The sequence below is a fragment of the Palaemon carinicauda genome, unplaced genomic scaffold (assembly GCF_036898095.1).
Source record: "Palaemon carinicauda isolate YSFRI2023 unplaced genomic scaffold, ASM3689809v2 scaffold13, whole genome shotgun sequence".
Lineage (NCBI taxonomy): Eukaryota > Metazoa > Arthropoda > Malacostraca > Decapoda > Palaemonidae > Palaemon > Palaemon carinicauda.
This window is the reverse complement of record NW_027168815.1, coordinates 278643-296229: the sequence shown is the minus strand read 5'-3', so window position 1 is coordinate 296229 and position 17587 is coordinate 278643. Positions and strand designations below refer to the sequence as shown.

Sequence of the window (17587 nt, the reverse complement as noted above, 5' to 3'; positions counted from 1 at the left end):
TACAGTTTGGACAGAGGACAATCTGGTGGACCAGACAAACAGGACTCTTGCACTGGAGACACGCAGTGTTTGTGCCTGGGGAGCACACAACTCGTAGGCGATATCCCTGAGGAACGTTCGCTTTGGCATTGTCTTGGTGAAGGGCAAGCACGTATAGAGAATATAAGAATTTACCATTATTATATTCAATATCCTGTAAAAGAGAGTCAGAGGCCAGCGTCGTGACTTACGAATAAAACTAGATGTAGAACACATCTGGTTGAATGTGTCTACACCTCCCTTGGTCGCATTATAAAACATCTGAATGTCGGTCTTCCTTTTTTCGACTTCAGACGGATCATGATGCAGGGAACTCAACAGCATCACCTTCTTAGTCCTACTAATTTGCTGACACTGTAGAGTTAGATTGTGTTCGTAATTGAACACTGCCACTGAGTCCTTTGGGGGAAGCACCTTCTCCGTAAGTTCCTTAGGAATATAAGGCTTTTGGCGAATGGTGCCACACAAATGCATGTCCTTATCCAAGAGTGACAAAGCAAGCGGTAGCGTCGTGAAAAAGTTATCCGTCGTCACTGTGCGGCCACTTCTCTGAAAAGGTGCCACAAGATCAGACGTAAAAACTTCTCCAAGCGTCGATCCTCCAGGTATCTGGACAGTGTCCTTCCCCAAGTAGGCAATCGCATTACACATTTAATGCGTATCGGCATCACACGCCAATACAATCTTGATACCATACTTAGAAGAAGGGAAATGGAATTAGTAACTAATAAAGGTAAAAAGATAAAAAAAAATAAAAAAAAATACACAATATACAATTATATTACTAATCAATATAGTAATAATAATAATAAAATAATAATAATAATAAATATATAAGAAAAACATTTACAAATACGAAAGATAAATTATCAGTTATATAAATGAACAAGTTATACATATATAGAGATAGATAGAGATAGAATAGATTATATATTATAATTTAGATACATAAATCATATAGCAAGTTCTTTACTTCACAAAATAGATAGATATATATATATATATATATATATATATATATATATATATATATATATATATATATATATATATATATATATATATATATATATATATATATATATATATATATATATAATTTATTTATATATATATATATATATATATATATATATATATATATATATATATATATATATATATATATATATATATATATATATATATATATATATATATATATATATATATATATATATATATATATATATATATATAAATTATTTTTTATAAATACAAAACAATAATAACATGTGCAAATATAAAAAACAAAGAATTTTACTTACTTAGCAGGCTTATTTGGTATGTACATCTTGAATGGACAGCGCCCCCGGAAAGGGACAAGCTGTTCATCCACAGTCAGATGTGGTCCTGGGTTGTAATTGCTTCGACAATTGGTCACTACGTGATCGAAGAGTTTTCTAATGGGTGAGAGGCGATCCATTTTCACCCTCTCTATTCTGGTGGCCGAATCATAGAACCGAATTACCCTCACCAACAGGGTGAAACGACGCTCTTTCATTGTACATCTGTACAAAGGATTTCCCTCTGTGAGGTTCCACATGTCCCAGGTCGGTGTATAGTTGTCCGACCGCACTGCCGTCATTATTAGGATACCAATAAACGCCTTCAGTTCCCTCAGGTCAATGTCCCTGAAGGCAACGTTGCCCTTATGATGGTAATGACTCCTCAATAGGGCAAGGCGTTCATTAGAATGCAAAACAACCTCGGCTAGCATGCGGTCGCTCAAAAAGAGTGAGAAAATGTCAGACACTTTGCTCGTTCCCAACGTGAGAGAAGTGGGACCCCCAGGCTCAATCCTTGGTGTGAACATATGGGGGAGGGTGGGATTTTGGTCTCTATGGCAAACAGTACCGTCGCGACCTTTCACCGATTCAGCATCTATGTGGGTGATTGCCGTCCCCCTGGCTGCCTGTAGATCCCCCCTTCTCCTCTTTCTGCTTCTCTCCTCCACTGGCGTGAGCTGAGGTGCCGTTACTGGGGGCAGACCACGTGAAGTCGATGGCACAGGACTTGTTATTGTGCTGACTGGGACAACATGAGAACCAGTAGCCCCAACCCCCTCTTCCTCCCCCACATCGTCGTCGGCTTCTCCATCTCCATTCCCTAGGGCCATAATTTCAGGATTTTGGGTCACCTCCTGTACCTCCCTGACCTCCTGCTCCAACTCATCGATATTGACAAATTCATCGTCAGTGACGTCATCGATCTCCAAGTCATCATCGACATCACTATCAAATTGCTCTAAGAGCTGATTTATGGCATCCAAGCCCAATGATTGCCTCCTGCTCGCCATTTTGATAACTGCAAAGAATTAGAAAAAAATAGAAGTACGTATTCGATGAAAAATGGATCACCTACCAATATATCTAAGGCAAAAAACAATGTCATGCATGGGTAGCCAGATCATCTAGAAACACTTTCCAACACTATAAAAATATAAGTTTTACGACACTACTTGCCAATTCCTTACGGTAACATGACTAAGCAAAAAAATGCAAAACAAATAAAAAAGGGCACTCGATGAAAAATAGCAATGTGCTAATGGTGGTCAATTCAGAAAAAAAAAATTCAGCCACGTGCTAGGCAAACCATCAAGGCACATTTTCCGACAAATAAACATCTAAGTGAATCATTACTCTGTGATAGTTCCTTAGTACGTAGTAATTTTGAAAGAAATGGGAAAAAACAAAAAAATGGTAAACACAGGAAAATCGAACACATACCTATATTATTATTAGCCAAGCTTCAACCCTAGTTGGAAAAGTAAGATGCTCCAAGTAAGGGCTCCAACAGGGAAAAATAGCCTAGTGAGGAAAGGAAATAAGGAAATAAATTAATGATGAGAATAAATTAACAATATATCATTCTAAAAACAGTAACAATATATACGCCATATCTGGCTAAAAAAAAAAGATAGGCATGGGTAGCCAGATCATCTAGAAACACTTTCCAACACTATAAAAATATAAGTTTTACGAAAAAACTTGCCAATTCTTTACGGTAACATGACTAAGCAAAAAAATGCAAAACAAATAAAAAAGGGTACTCGCGGAAAAATGGCCAACATTCTAATATACGGCATCTCAGATAAAAAAAAAGACATGCACGTGTTAGCCCAAACATCAAGGCACACTTTCTAACAAATAAACATGAAAAAATTAATACTATATGGCAATTTCTTACTCCGTAGTAAATTTTTACAAATATTGAAAAAAAACAGAAATTGGTAACCGCAGGAAAATACGCCACATACCAATATCTACGGCGTATCTGACAAAAACAAAGTCACGCATGGGTAGCCAGATCATCTAGACACAATTTCCAACACTGAAAAAGCAAAAGTTTTGCGACACTATTTGGCAATTTCTTACGGAAAAATGACTTGGCCAAAACATGCAAAAAACTGAAAAAGAGGCACTCGCGGTAAAATGGTCCTCGTGGTGATGAACGGCATTTCAACTAAAAAAAAAAACCTGCACATGGTAGCCAAACCATTCACCAAAACTTTCCACAACTGATAACCTATACAAGTTGCACCATTCTACGACAATTTCATAATACGTAATAACTTTGATAATTATGCAAACTACCTTAGAAGGGTAAACTCGGTCGCGCTCGACCCCGACGCGTCTCAGAAATCGGGGAAGGAGTACAGCTACAGCGAAGCACGTCTGGACACTACTAGAGCGTGTGGGCAAGTGACCGACTGCAGGTCGATCACCCACAAATTCCGTCATGGGGGTGAGTCACGTGATAAAAACCTCTTTTGTTTTGACGCTCGGGGTCGCGGACAACCCACCGTACCGTTCCAGGGTTAAGTCACCCATGACAACTACACAATTCCTTCTACCCAGTCCTTCTACACACCTAGTTAATTCATTCCAGAGCTCATTCCGCTCTTCTTCACTTTTCTCACTACCTGGCCCATACGCACTGACAAACGCCCAACATTCCCTACCCAACCTAAACCTTACCCACATTAACCTAGATGATATATCCTTCCATTCCACTACTTTACCTATCATCCATTCACTCAGCAATAAAGCCACACCCTCTCTCGCTCTTCCCCTTTCAATCCCAGACACTCTACCAGACATTTCACCAAACATCCCTTCACCCTTTCCTTTCATCTTTGTCTCACACAAGGCCAATACATCCATCCTTCTATTCCTAAACATACTTCCAATCTCACATCTTTTACTCTCTATCGTACTACATCCACGCACATTCAAACACCCCAAAACTAGAGTGCAGGAAGCAGTCACTCTCCCCCCAGCTCCATCTCTTTGTTGATGTCTTGCAGGATTTTATACAGGAGAGGGGGTTCTTCTTGGGAGATTATTTCTAATACCCGTGCAATCCCATTACAAAAAAAAAGTGATCTCTTTCCTTTTTTGGGGAGACACTCCTCATCCAGTAGCCGGTCCCTTGTGAATATTTCCCACTGTCAATGAGCTCAGTTAGGTTAAGTCTTATTTGGTATTTTTTGTTCATGTCTTTCTTGAACTTCCTGTTGTACATATGATAAAAAAATATTATTTCATATTTGTTTTGAAAACTCCCTTGTTGGTAAGATGATGTTGGGATATATCATTGAACTACAAATGATATTTTCTAAATAATATTAAGCGTATGGGAGTGTCTCAACGATGGCTTCACTAGCTGAGTAAGAAGTTTCCATCTTAGTTAACAGACATGTTCCTGGTGACATAAAATGTCTTTCAGTTTTATAACAAAGACTCTCTGAAATAATTACCCGGTGATTCCCTCATCTCTAAGTAATCAGCTTTCTCGTTCTTCTACACCTTTACTTGTTTGAATTATTTGGTGCACATCACACCCACTTTGCTTCACAGATTTCATCAGTCCTAATATCTGCAAATATGGTCATTCTGATTCAAAATGTTCTATACTCTTTGTCAACATCGCTTTCCCACACCTGAAAGATGGTAATTCTATAGCAAGAGACTACCATTTTGCAACACAGGGATAATACTATCTGCAAGTTATTACTGATCACTCTTGTTTACATCAATATATCAGAGAATAATGATCTGTGATTTTCTGGTATTTCCTAAAGGTGTTTTAAAGTCCTGCTACTATTAATATTTCTAATACCTGTTTGAATATCATGTCCTTTTTCTCCTAATAAATAGGTATTCACGTGTACATGAAGTGATATTTAAAATAGATTAAAAACTATGGCTGATTTTCTGATTGAACTGCATTGTGGTAGATTTCTTTGAAGAGTTGGTGCTTGTTGGAGCACGGAACATTATCTCAAGTTTGTTGACACTTGTTCAGTCACGAATTCGTTCAATCAAAAAATTTGCATACGTAAACGCTAAGATGGTATTTCCTTTTGTATAAATTGTTATCTATTGTCAATAGTGTTAGGTTTCTATTTCTTTGTGTAGAAATTATATATGGTTTATTATCAAGAAGTTGCTCCTACAAAAATACAAACCATCGTCATTTAATAGAAGTATTACTTCTGCAAACCTGAATGTCCATCTAAACTTTTAACGAAGTTGGCATGTGGAGGGTAGGCTCCACTTACTAGCCAGGTAGAGCAACTCTCACTTTAACTTCAGCCCCAATTCAGAATGTATGTGGTTCTCTATTATTTTTGTATTTGCTAATATGATTAGGAAACTGTAGCCAATGAGAACATATTCATCCTGTAGTCATTGTAATTGCCCAACAGGGTTGAAGATACAAGTGAACACCTTCTACCAACCCCCGTCTCCCACCTCCCTTACTCACAAATGTGACATAGACGGCTGTTAGTTTTAGTAAAACTAGGTCGTATTTCTAAAAAAGGTTGACATTATTATAATGTGTTCATTCTTTATGTGGTGTCATTTCATTTGTCTTCTTGAATAAAACCTCCGAAAAAAAGGTAGTTGTCCTACATATTTGATACATTGGATCTTTTTGTATGGATTTTTCCAATGCATAGTAGTACCAGATGAATAGCTGCCAATTATTTCTTAAAGTGTTATTGGAAATAAGATTCAATTTCACAGGGACGTGCTGAAGGGTGCAGTTGCATTCATACGTACCAGAGAGATTTAGACTTTGATGAGCGGACCAATCGTCAGACCTTCGATTGAAGAAGTGCACCAAAACCATGTTTTCCGTGCGAATGACAAATGGCCAACATTCTTTGAAGTGGAGGAACCTATGCAATTCCCTCATTTCTTGGTCACATGTGGAGTACCCAAATTCCACACTAGACAGATTCCTACCAAAAAACGCCAAAGGGTGAGGTTACCCTATGACCCCCTGCTTGAGTAATGCAACAATTATATTGTTGCTGCTATCAATGGAGAAAAAGGAAAGATCAGGTAACACACAAAAGCTTAGAGCAGCCATGTTTGATAAGGCATTTTTTGCAGCGCAGAAAGCTGTTATGAATTGCCTTTGAGAGAGACATAGATGGCTCGAGAGTAGCGACGATGGCTGCAAGGAACCAGTAATAATAGTTGACCATGAACAAAAATTCTTGCATTGCTTTGATGGTCGAGGGTGTGGGATGTTCTAAACAGCTGGTACTTTTTCAGGGAAAGGGTGAACTCCTTCAGGAGCGATGCGGTACCCTAAGAAGGATACTTCGGTGACACCAAAGGTACACTTGTCGGACGCCACTGCAAAGTCGTTCTATTGTAGGCAGTCGAGCATGAAACGCAGGTGAAGGAAGTGTTCCTCTTTGAAGGAAGATGACAAAAGTATGTTGCCCTTGTAACATACTCTGAAGTGGAGGTTGACAAAAAAGCCATTCATGAAGCGTTGAAGAGTAGCTGCTTCATGTATTAAGTGGATGGTGATGGTGGTCTTGGGGATGTCTTATGAGTTCATGGACATCTGATAACACCTCTTAAGTAAGTGAAGCATGGATAAAGCCTTTGCTTTGTTGTGAGTAGGAGGTAATTGTGGCAAGGTTTTGTTGGGAGGTAGTTAATCCATTCTGTCTGCTTATTCATGTGCCAGTAATCCCCACATGGGTGCAGGGAATTTTCTTACTACAGGACTATATGTAAGGACAATAGGCATGAGCTTACAGCCTTTTGGCAAAGGTACATTTCTTTCAATTCGGCAAACAATTTTTAGTGACTCCAAAACAATTCCGCAGATGACACTTGACTCTTGCGAACACTGATAGCCCTGTTGTCTTGATATGGTGATCAATACTTTTTTAGTGGGAATGGTGGGCATATTGTGAAATTGAGGACAGAAAACTTCTGAGCGTGATGTGGGGAGACGGGCGTAGATATCCATGGGTGCGCTGATGTGGAGAGTAATTTTGGAGGTTGTGTGTTGAACAGTAGTCGACGAGTAAGAGTCTGTGTTAAGTAACTGTCGGTGAGCAACCTCATCCAGGAGGTGGAAATGGGTTAAGAAATCCACACCAAGGATTGGCAATGGGATGTCAGCAAAGAGAAACTTTAAATTATATTTGGAACTCACAAAATATAAGATAAGGGCTTCTTAACACTGGGTGGAGATCACAGATCGGTTGGCAGCTACTATTTGGACTTTGGTAGGCTTAGACAGACTAAGTTGTCTACCAAAAGTTTCATTCTGTACTTCCATCATGTAAATAGAAAAGAGTGCAGAGAGGGCAGGCCACTGCCAAAAGCCCTGGTCTTCTTGAAAGTCTTTAGGCCACTGACCACTGTTTACACATTTTTACACAGCAACTATGAATTTGGAGTGGTAGTAACATATCCGGGCAATGTGAGTCATTCAGTGGCTAAAAAGGTCACTGGTTGTGGTGTGAGATAGGGGTGGAATATATTGTTGGTGGGTGCCTTTGTCACCACTTCTACACATCGCCGGGTGTGTGTCTGTGTCCTACCACATTCTATCGTATCATATTCATGTCAACTTCAGTTGATGATGAATAGTTTTCCTCTTCATCTAGTTTATGGTATTGATTGAGGTATTGAAGATGGTGAATTGGTTTCCCATAAGTGTGTCGAATTTGGTCACCAGGTCCTTCATGGACAAAATGTTGACATTAGGGACGGCAGCACATGCAGGTTTGGGCAGCCATGGTACCCAAAGGGCCCAAAGTAGATTCACCACATGAGGAGAGCTATTTGTAGCAGGTTGAAAGTGAACTTGATTGTGATTTCTCCGAGTGCAAGCAAAGACTTTCACTTCACAAACTGTTGTGGAGAGAGCTTAAAAATCTTGGTTATATGGACGGCTTGCAATGGTGAGTACTGCTCCAGCATATAAGCATTTGGAGCGTAGTACAATATTGGGTTGTCCCTTTGTTCAAAAAGGAAGTTGTAGATTTCCCCGAGTATATAGTTTGCTTTGGTGATGTAGCTAGTTATGCCCCTTATGTGAAACTGAATCTTGGTGCACTGAAATCAAGTGAATTCCTCCCTACTTCTATGAGTATGGTAGAGAGAGAGAGCTATAAATCAAGGGTGGAATCACCAAACAGTATGGTGCAGCAGTAAGGGGAAAGGCGGGAAGGAGCTGTTCCTTCTGTGGTCTGCAATTTTGTGATTTTGCTGTTAGGTTATATCAGAGAGGTTTTAGGAATGTAACTAAACTTTTTTAACGGATAACGAGCCTGTATACAAGTACTTGCAAGCAAAAACCTCACTAAATTCAAACAAGCTAATACAAGAAAAGGCAAGCTTAATCTACTTCTTTTAAATGTGCAGGGAGAGGGCAAGATATACAAAAAAATAAATAAAACACTGAATGATCGTGTGCGAAACATTTGTGGTATAATGCCCTATATTCCTTAGATTAGTTCCGTCCAAAAAACATATATACAGTTATATAAAACTACATTTTACTCCTACTAATATTTTAGATAGACATTAACTTTTAAACATATAATTCTTATTATATTAATTTTGTATGCTTACTTCATTCATTGCCCTTGTTTTCAACTCACCTATGATACCGATATTTTCATAAATGGGACCTTTCTTTATTTGTTTTAGTTTACTCACTTACATACCATATCTTCCCTTTCAAAACTATGCTCCAAACTCTAACCCTCAGGGAACCTTTCAAAATTACAATCAATCTTATTCTCGACCGTACCGTGCATCCTTGATATTGAATACAATAAATCCTTTTTACATATTCTAACTTGAAATCAAATTCATCTAAATTCTATATTGTCTTAGCAATGTTTGTATTCATACACTCTTTCCTAATATATTATTATTATTATTATTATTATTATTATTATTATTATTATTATTATTATTATTATTATTATTAGCTAAGGAAAAACCCTACTTTGAAAAGTAAGATGCTATAAACCTAACGGGAAAAATAGCAGTCAGGAAATGATAAAAGGAAATAATTAACCGAATGAGAAAAAAATTAAAAATATAATATTTTATAAACTGTAACAACGTCAAAACAGATATATTATATATAAACTATAAAAAGACTTATATCTGCCGGTTCAACATGGAAACATCTGTTGCAAGTTTGAACTTTTGAAGTTGTACCGATTCAACTTACCGATAAAGATCATTCCAAATCATGGTCAAAACAGCAATAAAACTTCTAAAATATTATTAGTATTCAGCCTCATGATTTTGAAGGCAAGGATATTAGAATTAACTGCATGCCTAGTATTACGAACAGGAGGTATCTGTCTTGAAAGATATGAAGGTAAAGGATGATCAGAAATACGAAACATTTTATGCAACATACAGAACCAACTAATTGAACTACGGTGCCAGAGATCAATACCTACATTAATAACAAGAAATTTAATAGACCGTAAGTTTCTGTCCAACAAATTCAGATGAGAATCAGCAGCTAAAGACCAGGAAGGAGAACATTATTCGAAACAATGTAAAATACAAGAATTAAAACAAGTCTCCAGAGTAGATCGATTATTGAAAATATCAAAATAGCTCAAAAACCAGTTTTCTGTGAATTGAAAGATGATACAGAGCTAATATGTTTGTGAAAAGTAAATTTGCTGTTGTGAAACACACCTAAATGTTTATAAGAGTCTTAAAAAAATTATGAAACATTATCAATGGTGAGATCTTTATGTTAAGGAGCCATTGTCCTTGTTCTACTTACAAGAATACTTTGAGTTTAGTTAAGAATAAACTTCAAGCCACCCATCTTGCGCCATGCAATTATTTTAGCTAGATCTCTATTAAGGGATTCAGCAATCCGATATCTACATTCAAGATATGGAATTAATGAAAGTGTGTAGCATTATCTACATACGCAATAAGCTTGTTTTTAGACCAAACCACGTGTCATATGTATAAAGTATGAAAAATAAATGACCAAGAACACGACACTAAAGATTACAAGATATCACATTCCTAAACTGACTAGAGTGTCTATCGACACCAATTTGCGATCTATTACTTGAACATTCAATAATGATGCTAAGAAACTACCCACCCACTCCCAAATGTGCCTTTCTTGACTGGAACAGGTTATAATATACTCAAGCTCTGACCAAGTCTCAGTTACAACCAAACTCTTCTTCAGCACATTGTTGACCACCGGAGTGTTAAACTACCTCCCGTGCCTTACTCCTTGATGATGCTGTCCTCAGACACTGACTGAGCCATTAACGCAACACCTGGGAGACTTTAACCTGGCTCTCAAATGTTGAAGTCATGTTTTGCTTTTAGAGCGTAACCCCGTCAAACACTAAAGCTGAATATGTTCTCGCTACCATCCCTGGTGACACTTCCCTGAAATCTCCAAAGGGCTGTGCAAAGAAGGGGACACCCCATAATGTATGAAGACCTCAAATCATACGTCCTAGAGCAGTACTCGCCATCAGCGACCACCCACATAGCTAAACTTTTTTAGCTCTCAATAACGTTTGGGACTATATGGCTTCATTCTCTCTCAGGGAAATGACGGGTATTGTTCTCCTGCTTCCTAGTGCTGCGTTTTTCGTTGTGAAGTGAATGTACTTCATGCAATTTGTGCAATGTGCTTACACGAACCTGTACGTGTGTCATCCCCAATGTTGATATATTGCTCAAGAAGGTCCTGATGACCAAAGTCAATACCTTATGGACAGCCATTTCAGTGCCTTCTGGACCTCCACCCACGCCTCCATTTCTAAGGAGGTGAACGAACTATTCAACTTTGACCAAAGTTAACTTGGTTGCGGTAGGACACAGTCGCCCACCCTCTGACGTGCCAGAGCAGCAACAAAGCAGCCCACCACCCGTACATACCACCCTTTGTTTACGCCTCAACCACTGACCTAGTCAGTCACTTACTGACACCCATCAGGCGCAGTTAGGCTACTACCACTTTAAATTCAGGGCTGCTACGAAGAAATTCGCGAATCATTGTCAGTGGATAAAAGTGTGTACGTATGCCATAACTGGTGGAGGTGGACTCCCCCTTCACTAATCTTTTCTTTTTACATGACGCAAGTACGGCTGTGTGACCACTCTACAGGACATGACGTAGTATGTCTAAATCTGCCAACCTATTCCTGGTAGCTGCCAACGGATCTGTGATACCTATGCATATTTATAAAACCCTCAGATTAATGATTAGCATCGCCAAATATACTTGGAAGTCTCTCGTTGCTGACGTCAAATTGCCAATCCTCGGAGCGCACTTCCTCTCCCATTTCCACCACCTGGCTGATGTAGCTCACTTACTGTTAGTCAATGAGGATTCATCCTCCTCAACACCTCTCCAACCCATCCCCCCATCCCCTCTCTCCTAGCTTTCCACATCAGCACACCCATGGACACATAATCCCAACTTCTCACATTATACCCAGATGTTTTGCTTTAAGAATTTCGTCAAACAACCATTGTTTCAGCATAATACGGTATTTATAACCATATAGAGATGACGGGTGGCACAGTTTTCACCAGATTCTTATGTCTGTCACCGTATTGATTGACATCTGCTAAACAAATGTTCGTCGAAAGAGTAGAAATGAGCTTTTGCCAAAATGCCTCCAGTCTATCGTCATCAAACTTTCACATAGTCCTGAAGAAAGTTGGCACTCTACTTCCATGTTGGGAATAGAAGCCCCTGAACTGCAGAAAGAACAGGTTCACTGCACTCTCCCATACATCGCCGATGTGACCTCCTACGTGCACAAATCCAAGGTTTTCTCCACGTTCTACATCCTAAAGGGGTATTATCAGGTGCCCATGAACCAAGATGAAATCCCAATACTGCCATAACCACTACATGGGGTACATAGAATTTCGATAGCTCCTTTTGTTGCCTTTGTTATGCTGGGACCACTTTTCAACATCTCAGGGACAGCATCCTAGGGGAACTCTCCTTCTGTGAATGTTACGTGGACGACATGCTTTTGTTCTCTTTTTCCAAAGAGGTACACCTCCTTCATTTATGCACAATGCTCGACCACCTACAACAAAATAGCCTTGTGATACTGCACGACAAGAGCATTTTGGCGCCAACAAAAGTATCATTCTTAGGGTACCACTTCCCTCCTGAAGGAGTTCACATCCTCCATGAGAAGTTGCAGCAATTCAGAACATCCCCAGGGCTTCGACCATGAAAGCACTGCAAGAATTCTTAGGCATGATCAACTATTATCACCGTTTCCTGCCATGAATCACCACATCTTGCCCCCTCTATTGCTTTGTCAAAGGAAAGCAAAGACACCTGAAATGCAGTCCTATTCCAGAAGGGGCCTTCTGCAACGCAATGAAAGCCATATCAATCACTGCTGCTCTTACTTTTCCTGTACCACATGGACCTCTCCTTCTCTTCACCGATGCTAGTGACGTCACTATTGTGGCAGTCCTCAAGCAGATGTTCAACGGCTCTACACGTCCATTGGCCTTCTTCAATAGAAAACTGTTCATGACGGAATCCAGCTACTTCACCTTCGACTGCAAATAGCTGGTAGTGCATTTAGCTGTCCCTAACTTTCCTCCATTTCTTGGAAAGAACGTCATTCATCATTCGCAAGGATCACAAGCTTTGTTTTCATAAAGCCATTAACAGGGAAAATGCAACGTCCGCCTCGTGTATATCTGACCTATCAATAGTGGACATCATCATCAAATCTCCTGGTTATCACTCTTCCTTAGAACAATGCATACAACCCTGCTTTCACCAGTATGGTTGAACGTTATCATCGTACCATCAAAGCAGTGTTGATGTCCCGCTGCAAGCGCTCTGACTGGTTTACCCAGTTTCTCTGGATCCTCCTGGTATTCAGAACCACTCCTAAAGACGCTGTGGATGTCTCGGTTTCTGAAATGGTGTATGGGCACCTGTTGGTTTTCCTTGCCGGAATTCTTCCATCTGAAACCACCTTCCGAAAATCTCCAGCAGGTAAAACAATTTTTTGGGAAAATTTTTCTCCATGCTGTCAAAATTAAAAGTCTCAGCTAAGCAACACACCAACTGATCAGCACTGATGAACATATGTTTTCTGTGTCATGGCTCTAGTAAACCACAGTTAATGTCCCCTTAACAGATCTTTCCCGCTGACCCGCTGTACGCCAAAAGCATTCCTCCTCAACATGCATGGCAAAACTGACTGGGTCGCCATATATAACATAAAACTATCATATCTCCTGTCAGATGATCCGCGTACCTTACGCTTCTTAAAGGCAAGGCGACCTATTTAACATGTATGTCGTCTTTTGGGAGGAGCCATGCACCGCTAATGTATCAAGTATGCTTATATACATGATAACGGTATTTCTTATTTTTTGTGTATTGTTGTTATCGCACTCCCTTTTCAATGATAACCTGTCTATTCATGAATTTTCCTGCACCATTGGGTGTTTGAATATGTGTGAGGTTCTTGACTGGAACAGGTTCTGTAAATACTCATGTTCCGACCAAAGAAAGTTTAGTTGCATTCACAAAAGACTCTCAGTAACAACTTAATAGGTGGCCGGCATATTATATAAGTGATTATAAGTACTCACTATGTATGTATATATATATATATATATATATATATTTATATATATATATATATATATATATATATATATATATATATATATATATATATATATATATATATATATATATATATATATATTTATATTCTTCTTTTTCTTCGTCTAGAGCTTTTCCCGCTATGCAGGGTCGCTATTTATAGAGAGCCGTTTCCAAGTTCTTCTATTTCCGATGTCCTCCATTGTGAGATCTTTCTCCTCCATATCTGCTGTTACACAATCTATACACCTTCTCTTTGGTGTCCCCCTCCTCCTCCTACCTGGAACATCCATATCCAGCATCCTCTTCAAAAAATACTCCTGGTCTCTCCTCATTTCCTGCCCAAACCAGTGTAGTCTCTTTTCTTTGATTTTCTTTGACACCTCTGTAACCTTTGTTGTTCCCCTTACCAAGTCATTCCTAACCTTATCCAGTCTCGTGATCCCAGCCATCCATCTTAACATTCTCATCTCTGCAACATTCATTTTCTTCTCAAAGATCTTTTTCATGGGCCAGGTCTCTGCCCCATATGTCATTGCAGGTCTGACTATAGTTTTATGCTGTTTCCTCCACATATGACCCTATGTACTTGAATTTTTCTATTCTTTTTACTATTTCACACAGCAAATGTATATCATTTAATAGGTTTATACGGGTTGCAATATATGTACTCTGTTTTTGTTCTACTGACTTTTAGCCCTCTGCTCTCCAATTTCTCTCTCCAGCTTCCCGTCAAATTCTTCTCTGGTTTCATCACACAGAACTTTATCATCTCCCAAAAGCATGGTCCATGGTGACTGTTCCCTCACTCTTTCATTAATTACATCTATTACTATATTAAACAAATAGTGGCTTAATGACAACTCCTGGTGGAACTCAACTCCCACTTGAAACGTCTCGGTAAAACCAACACTCGTTCTTATTTGTGTGCAACTCCTTCATATATATCTCTAATCAGTCTAACATATTTCTCTGGTGTTCCCCTCTTTCTCAAACATCTCCATATATCCTGCCGTGGAACTCTATCATAAGCCTTCTCTAAGTCAATAATGTAATTCCTTTTTTTCTTTCTCTATATTTTTCCATCAACCGCCTTAGTGCAAACATTGCATACACCGGGCTTCTGCCTGGCATAAATCCAAAATACTCTTCTCCAATCTTGGTCTCTTCCCTGATCATACGCTCTATAATCCTTTCCCAAAGCTTCATAATATGTGGGAGGAGTTTGATTGCTCTATAATTATTACAATTTTGTACATGCCCCTTTTGTTTGAATATGGGTATTAAAAAGCTATTCCTCTACATTCTGGGCATCATTTCTTTTCGGTGTATCTTTTTCATCAAATCCCATAGCATATCCACTGAAAATTCCCCCCAAGCGTTTCCGGACATCCAATGGGATCTCATCAGGTCTCGTAAATTTTCCTTTTTTCATTTTCCTGAGGGCAACCTTAATTTCTTCTCTCTCTATTCTCTTACTATTTCTAAATTTGTATTTTCATCTGCAATTATAGATGTCGGATTTTCTTCATATAGCAATCTTTCATAATATTACTTCCACCTTAAGTTTTATATCACATGAGCTACACATTACCACTCCATCCTCCTTTTTTATCTGCTTAATTTGGGTAATATCTTTGGTTGCTTTATTTCTTCCTTAAGAAATCATCTAAATGTTATATACATATATATATATATATATATATATATATATATATATATATATATATATATATACATATATATATATATATATATATATATATATATATATATATATATATATATATATATATATATATATATATATATATATATATATATATATATATCTTTATATATATATATATATATATATATATATATATATATATATATATATATATGTATATATTTATATAGAAATAAATATATATATATATATATGTGTGTGTATATATATGTATCTATACTTCACTTTTCATAGTCCTCAGCCATATTGACAGGGTCTTCTAACTATTCTAGTACCTTGTGAAGCCCAGTTTAAAGTTTGATGGACTAATAACTCTTGCGGAGTTAAAAGAGCGTGACCAAACCTTCACCATCTACACATCACCATGATCTCTTCATTTTGCCAGTTACCTTTATCTTGAGCTTTTGAATCAATCCTCCACCATATATCATCTCCTACTTCACTTTTCATTGTCAATAGCAATATAGGCGTGGGTCTTCTAACTCTTCTAGTGCCTTGTGTAGCCCAGTTGAAAGTTTGATGAACTAATCTTTCTTGTGGAATAAAAAGAGAATGACCAAACCATCTCCATCCTCACCTCAGAGATTTTTCGTGGAAATTAAATTGCACTGGATTAATGAATTACCATCATCATCATCAGCTCCTCCTCATACTCCTATTGACACAAAGGTTAGATTTGGCCAGTTTTTCTATCATGAGCTTTTAAATCTATAATTCACCATTCATCATCTCCTACTTCACTTTTCATAGTCCTCAGCAATAATGTCAGGGTCTTCTAACTATTCTAGTACCTTGTGAAGCCCAGTTTAAAGTTTGGTGAACTAATATCTCTTGCGGAGTTAAAAGAGCGTAACCAAACCATCACCCTCTACACCTCACCACAATCTCATCCAAGATGGAATATAGGCGGGAAATATGCAGTTTTTTATTTCTTTTTTTCCTCACAGGCGATCTTGTTTTCATTTGCGTTGACAGATTCATAATGGTTTTGTGTGTCATATATGGGTGCTCCAATTGTTATAAGACAAATATAACTGTTGGTGGTGAAAAGAAAATAGATTTTCTCGTTTCCCAAAATATGCAGAACTATGTAAGAAGTGGGTGAATATATGCAAAGGATATGATGGTATCAATGCCAAATGCACGAATTTGTTCGTCACTTGTCCAAAAACCATAGGCACGAAATGCTCAATTGTTGCCCTAACACTGCCATACTGACACAAAATCTTTATAATAATGTAATCACTATTGGGATTCAGGTAAGAATATCACTAATATCTAGTCACTTTAGTTTCGTTTACTAGGCATATGTTGCACGTAACATTTTGGGCAACTAGGAGAACTGTCTTTGAATAGGCTCACTTAAAAACACCACGAGAATATATGGATATATCAATTATATTCCTCATCCAAGTAAATATTTAGCTACGAAGAGAGAGAGAGAGAGAGAGAGAGAGAGAGAGAGAGAGAGAGAGAGAGAGAGAGAGAGAGAGAGAGAGAGAGAGAGAGAGACAGAGAGAGAGAATTTTACAAAAAAAATGTTGCATGTATAAATACTATTATTAAGCTTCATATTATAATAAAAAATGAATTTTGTTGCTTCGAAATTTTTGAAAAGTTTTCGTCTCGGTAGAACCACGCAATCTAATCAACTTGATTCAAAATAATTTAGTAGACTATGGTTTTCAGGTTGAAGATAAAATCATTACCTCAAAATCTATGTAAAAAATCGTAACTTTATCAGTAAATAATCTCAAAATATCCTACAAACGTTAAACGTTAGAGGTTATGAACGGCAATGTGAGAAAACAGCAGTTCAATTAC

The 17587-nt window shown here is 38.0% G+C and overlaps 1 long non-coding RNA gene across 1 annotated transcript in view; it reads left to right on the top strand.

Annotated features, from left to right (window-relative positions):
- LOC137635482 (uncharacterized) overlaps positions 1-17587 on the top strand; it is a 316267-nt gene that overhangs the window by 128067 nt on the left and 170613 nt on the right. The window lies entirely within an intron of this gene.